We start from the raw sequence: 6,883 nt of genomic DNA, 5'->3' as shown, positions 1-6,883 counted from the left end.
TATGCGTGCTTCAAACTTTGCGTTTGGTGACGTTAGCTTAAAGGATATTAACACCTAACGGATTTTATGGGGAGCCATTCATGCTGCGGCGGGTATCATCCCTAACTACACATGCTGACAAAACCCTGAAGAGAGAAACCAGTGCAAGCGCAGAGACTCTTCGGGGTAGCGTATGCTAACATTCTTCCTTCATATTTAGAGTACTAGTGGTAAGCAGTTGGGCTTGCCAAATTTCTGTGGCCCATATCCGTTCCTGACGATAGTTGCTGCGCACTCACGGACCACCACATTTTCCCACCTCTCATAGCTCAGGCGTGTGGTACGCCTGAGCTTTGGGAGTGCTTAGTACGCAGGTAGTACTTAATCTCGCTATTCTTACACGGCTATTTCATTAGTATAAAATTGTTTTTATCGCTGTTACTTGATTCAGAGTGGCGCAGTAACGATGGAAAATCGAAATATATACTCAGTTTCTCGTACACTCGCAGAAAAGATCCGAGTAAAAAGGGCGTCTTTTTGTCCCACAACGATAATCGTCATCTGGCTCGCTTGCGTGTCCTTTCTTGAAAACTCGGCGCTGGCCACTTTCCTACCAAGAATGCTATGTCACGCTAATAGCTCACATGCCGTTCGTGATCCGGCAAGTTCCGGGCGCGCGGCGATAATACAAGGAAAGGAAGGCAAAGTAAATGACGATTATTGTTGTGGGACAAAAAGACGCCCTTTCTACTCGATCTTTTCTGTGAGTGTACATTCGCAGTGATGTAGTTGAACAGACCAATTGCGCTGACCACTTCTAGTACCATAAAGACAGCAAAAATATTTTACAGCGACGTCTGTGCTGCTTCAGGAACAAACGCAGAAAACGCTTCGTTCCGTGAATCTGACCTTCAAGTTCAGCCAAGGTAATGCCGGCCAAAGATCATCAGCGAAACGCTAGTGCGGCGCGTCCGCAGAAACGAACAGCGGCTCAAGGTCAGTATTTCATGCCGCGGCCGCCAGAAGGGCTGGCTGCATCCAAAATAGAAAACAAGCCCTTGTACGTGGCTTTTCTAGACATCACTGAGGCGTACGACAACGTTAATCAGGAAATTTCGTGGGATATATTGAAAGGAATTGGCATAGGCGACGACTGTATACAGCTTTTGAAGGAGATATACCGAGAAACTACGGTTTGCATAGAGTGGGAAGAAAAAAATAGCACAGAGAACATGGATATTAGCAAGGGGCTGAGACAGGGTTGTCCTTTGTCCCCGCTGTTATTCATGCTGTACATGGTGAGGATGGAAAAAGCGCTAGACGGTAGCAACATTAGTTTTAATATGCATGCCACACAAACAGGGCGGCGTGGAGATTGAGCAGAAGCTTCCAGGTTTATTTTATGCGGACGATATTGTCTTATTTGCGGACAGTCGAGAAGATATACAGCGGCTGTCGGATATATGTGGAAGGGAAGGTGAAGCCCTAGGAATAGGACTTAAACTAACAAAATGTGGATTGATGTTATTCGATTATCTCAATGATAAGGCGGTGTCAGTGCAGAGACAAGAAATACTGAGGGTAAGCGAATACAAGTACCTCGGCGTATGGGTAAATGAATGTGATAGGTACATGGAGGCACAGGAAAAAGCCTCCGCAGCAAAGGGAAAGAGGAATCCTACAATACTGAAGCACAGAGTATTATGGGGATACAATAGGCACGAGGTGCTTCGAGGTCTGTGGAAAGGTGTAATGGTTCCGGGGCTTACATTTGGGAACTCAGTGGTCTGCATGAGGTCAGAGGTGCAATCAGGAATGGATGTAAATCAAAAGACTGTGGGACGCCTCGCGTTGGGCGCTCACGGGAAGACAACAAATGAGGCTGTAAAGGGTAATATAGGATGGGCAAGTTTCAGGTGAGGGAAGCTCAGAGCAAGATAAGGTTCGAAGAAAGGCTAAGAAATATGAAGGTGAGTAGATGGGCAGAGGTGTTCTGGTATTTGTATAGAAAGAGCGTGGACACACAGTGGAGAAAAGGAACTAGGAGGCTCACCAGTAAATATACGGCTGGTAGTGTAACCGATATGGTAAAAAAAAAAGCGTTAAACGAGAAGTCAGAGAGGCGGAGAGGATTTACTGGATGGCAGCGATGAAAAAAAAAAAACGGCTTTGAGTAACTACCTAAAGGGCAAAAGGGAAATAAGAAGGGAGGCATTTTATGATAATTCGAGGGGAAGCGCTTTACTCTTTGAAGCAAGGTCGGGTTGCCTTAGAACGCGTATATAGTTATCAAGCGAGATTCAGTAATGAAGAATAACAACGCACATGCTGTGGGGAAGATGAGGAAACGACGGAGCATGTTCTGATTGAATGTGGAGATATCCACCCACCTGTACGTTTGGGCACGAGCCTACATGAAACCTTGGGTTTTAGCGACAAGAAAGGAAAGCTGAACAAGCCCGAGATAAAAATAAGAGACGGTTAGAATATTGGTGACAGAAAACTAGAGAAAAAAGCCAGTTTCGCCGCAAGGGCGAAGAATTGAATGCGAAAGCAAGAAATCGGAACGTCACACGAAGAACTATAAGCAGCTCGATACTTGCAGCGCGCCGCTGAAGCTCAAAGAAGGACGCCCGAAAAGAACGCACAGGCATGCACAGGGCAAGCGTCAACTAACAACTGTCGCAGTTGTTACGTCTTTGTGCTTGACCAACGCGGTGGAAGTGACGACAATATAGAGTTTGAGAATTGGGGGCCCAAAAAGCTTGGGGAGCAAGGAGCTTGCCAGCCGCCAGGGCGCATGCGCAGAACCCAAGCCACTATTGGGCTCTTGTGCTCGTGTTGGCCCTAGACCCAAAAATCGAATACTAGCGTGGGTCCCCAAGACGTCTTGGGTCACCGCGAGACTATGCAGACGCCGCACGGGACCCGACGCTGTATGGCCCGCGTCTCGCATGATTTTAATTTCAGTACGTGTGGCGCCCCGTGCATTTGCGCCGACGCGGCTTACGTTTGACCCAGTGCTCAAGCTCTGCTGATCCTCCGAACGCAATAGCAGCCTACCCATAGTTTCATACAATAACCTAGAGAGGAAACTGGCGCTACGATCGTTCAACCACCATGGGAATGATGGGAAGTACAGGCTTCGGATTGGATTTCGTTAGTTAGCGAGATGTCTACGGATGCTTTTCTACAGTTTCAGTTTCGTTCTTGGCGAGGCGTGGGCAGTGGGGTGCGTTGCAAACAGTGTTGTAGGCGTTACTGAAAAAAAGTAACTAAATACGTTACCCGTTACACTATAAAAGAGGAACGCGTTACCGCCCTACGTTACCTACAAAAAAATGTAACGCGTTACCGTTACCGTTACCAAAAAGAAGTAACGGACGTTATCTCTGCCGTTACTCCGCAATCATAAATTATAATCGATGTGTCTTTGCTGCACGAACCCACAATAGCAATAATTTAAATCTGAAATTTGTTTCACATAAAACTTCTGACCCAAACAACGAATATACCCAAAATTCTGATCTAATGAGTATTACTTGCACAAATGTACCGGACCTCAGCAATGGTATAGGGGCTTAAAGTTGCCTTTAGAGTTACGTGTGATGGCTTCTGACTCTGACACATGGTGAAGCCGTTTTTGTCAATGTGACATTATACAGAACATGAGAGTCAATCATCAACGCTATTCGCAAAGAAAGCATCAATGAAATCTCAAGAAATTTACAATAATTCTGATGGTGTGCTTCTGCTAGCAAAATAAATGCGCGAATTTTGTAGTAATAAAGAAATGCTTAAACGGGCTAGTTACGTAAAGAAATATCTGTGCATAAGCATTTTTTGTTCACTTTAACCTGTATATTTACCGCAAAAATTGCGAGCGTTTATGTGAGGGTGTTCAAGATCAGCCTCACTCGCTCAGGAGTTCAATAACCAGAAACTTCGGTGCAGTTGCAGATAGAAAAAGCAAAATTTATTTTTTAAAACAAAGTTGATAGGCCTTATCAACTTTGTAGCTACTATAAAACGTCGCATATTTAGACATTTTTCAAAAACAGCGGTATTAAGGTAGTGAGTAAAAAAAAAGTTTTTTTTTGTGTTACAAGAAAAAGTTCTACGTTTCGCGTCCCGCTCGCACTCTTTTTCAGGGTTTTCTTCCAGCCGGGGGTCACGCCAATTCTCCGCAATAAGGCAGACTCTTGATCGGCAGCGCACCTGTAGACCGGTTGACGTTACCGGCTGTCGCCTGGATCGGCCAGAATTCCACAGAAAGCCGCTTAAGTCGACGATGTGGGAGTTGTCGAATTCGATGCGGTGGTCGTTTACCATGCTATGCTCAACGAGTGTACTCCTTTGTCACGCGAACTTGCGGGCATCGTTTTTATGTTGTCGCAGCCTTTCGGGAGAGTTCTTTGTTTCCCCCACGTACAAAATTTCACGACCAGCACGTGGTGTGGAGTAAACGAGCCCCTGCGCTTTCTCTTCGGCCGGCCTGTCATTTGGGCACGAAAAGGCGCAGGTGCCAGCAATCCACCTGCTACATCCACTTCCACGAGAAGCATGTCCGTACAGTTTCTCATGGCGAATTATGCGGCTTTCATCAAGCTTTGTGTGGCGATGGCCAAAACCTCCACACAAGGAGTCGGCGCGTCTTAAAGGACCCTGACAGCGAAATTTTTGTTGGTGACTTTTTTGCTGTAATTTGTAGCTTTGTGTCTGGTAATCTCTAAATTAAATCGTAAATGCTCTAGCGTATCGTACAACTAATTCTAGCGTAGTTAATTGCGACCATTTTAGCATCACTTCAAAACGCCCGCCTAAAAACCACAAGAAACTGGCGCCCCACGCGGGGGAGCGTCAAGGACCACGTGCACTCAAGCTGTGGTGACGTTGACAGCGCGGTTTTCAAATCGGGGCCCCGCGCGCGGTAGAGATTGAAAGTATGTGGGTGCCTCGGTTAAAGGCCAACTCCGGCGATTTTTCGAGGTCCATGGATCTCAATAAAATTCGCTGGGTACGTTCCCTTTCACGTTCCCGTTATATATGCCAAATTACAAGCTGGAGACATACGCAGATTCATTGCAAATGAATTTTATTGATTGCCCCGACTCTCCCCACCTCGCTTCCCAAAATTATTGGCAACATTGAGTGCGTGACGTCATTTTTGTTAAGCGGAAGTGACGGAACTGAGGGGCCCCTAGAGCGTCTGCTATCCGCAAGGCAACAATCGCGAGTGTTTGGCGAGCGCTTCGTTGGCTGGGCGTGTGCATTTCAGTTCCTTGTGGTAATGCGTGCGATGGGTGGCAAGTGGTGTCGCGTTGTGGGCTGCACACGATTCCCCGTTGGCAGTCACGAAACACTCGCACCTATTACCCTGCGTCTCAATATTAGTGTTTTAGCTAGCAATGCCGGTTTACGGCACGGAAAGTACGGTAATACCGTACCGGCTAAAGAGTGCGCATGCGTGAACACCACGGAAACACTTCCCGTAGCATATACAGGGTGCACCGTGACCGGGCCTTTCGCATCGTGCGAAACAACGTAACCTAATCTAGTAACGTTGGTGCGAAAAGTGGCTCATACTTGGTTTATATTAAATTCCTTCGGCCCTACCAACGCGATGTTGAACGCCGCTATTGCCAAACTTATGCACTCTTCCCATAGCAATATTAAGAAGCTTTAGTTAGTCCGCGAACTTCTCAGCGATAGCATTTTACCCGATCACGGCCCCACAAACTTGAGCTCCCTGGACAGGTGGTGCCATCTGGCGGTGGAATGTGCAACCAGGCAAGCAAAGAGCTAAACATTCCACTTCATCGAAGAGGAATGGCCATTACAGTTGGCCTCCAAATGCGTCGGAATCGCAGCTGTCATTTTCCGACAGCTCAGCTTGTGCACGTGACACGGTCAGTCAAACACAAGATTTCCGACGGAGTCACTTTTCAAATGAGCGTCTGCTCTTCGCCGCTTTCGTAGCTTTCATACTACGCGCTGGCGGGACCGGCATGCCTTGCATGATTTCCGGTTTTCTAACCACTTATACGTCACGCGAAGACAGTATGCTCAGTTGGGTTTCGGTTTCGGTGTTGCGCTTTTTTGCTTATTTAAAATTATTCTCCAATTTGCCGAGTGTTTCCGCTATCGGACCCGTGACAGGAGCGTCTCAGGAATATAAAAGCACCATTACTTTGACATGGCCAAAAAATCGCCGGAGTTGGCCTTTAAGCGCGTGTCCCGGTATTCAGACGGGGGAGGAATGGTCGGGGGAGACGGGGGGGTTGCGGATCACGTGACCGCGACGTCACGGATTAGCGAGTGGGCGTGACCCCCCCGAGCCTCCTCGGAGGAGACGGGGACGTTTTCCCCGAAAGGACAAACAATCCCCCGGCGGTGGGGGATGTGGCGGAATTTCTGGCTCTTGTTTGGCCACATTGTTGCACTTGCTCCTGCAGAGAGCGGCAGTGGGTGTCCAGTCTGCAGTTGGGGTCATCTGTAGCTGGGGTCATCGTCGTCAGCAGCTGGTGAAACGGGCGGTACAAGCCACAGGAGTAGTCTGGTAACACTGGTCTCCCCCTCCGTTCGCCCCGTCCGTGTGAGTGGGGGGCATTTGTGGCGACTTCTCCTCGCGAGTTGACGTCACTAGGCTCCGCCTTTACCCCCCGAGCATTCCTCCCCCGTCTGAATACCCCTTTAAGCGCGTGTCCCCTCACGAAAACTACCTCGAGAGCAGCCCGACAACAGAGCCAGAGGGGTGCGGAACAACAGGCCTCGCCGGGTGCCAGTCGTCGTATTGTGCACGTGCGCCCCGCAAACCTTCTGTGACGTCCACAACACTTGCTTTACTCGTGGAACGTCACACGGGGCCTCTATCTACGTCATACCAGGATGTCGCAAGGTGCAG

This window comes from Rhipicephalus sanguineus, chromosome 6 (assembly GCF_013339695.2).
Source record: "Rhipicephalus sanguineus isolate Rsan-2018 chromosome 6, BIME_Rsan_1.4, whole genome shotgun sequence".
Classification (NCBI taxonomy): domain Eukaryota; kingdom Metazoa; phylum Arthropoda; class Arachnida; order Ixodida; family Ixodidae; genus Rhipicephalus; species Rhipicephalus sanguineus.
This window is presented reverse-complemented; position numbering follows the sequence as displayed.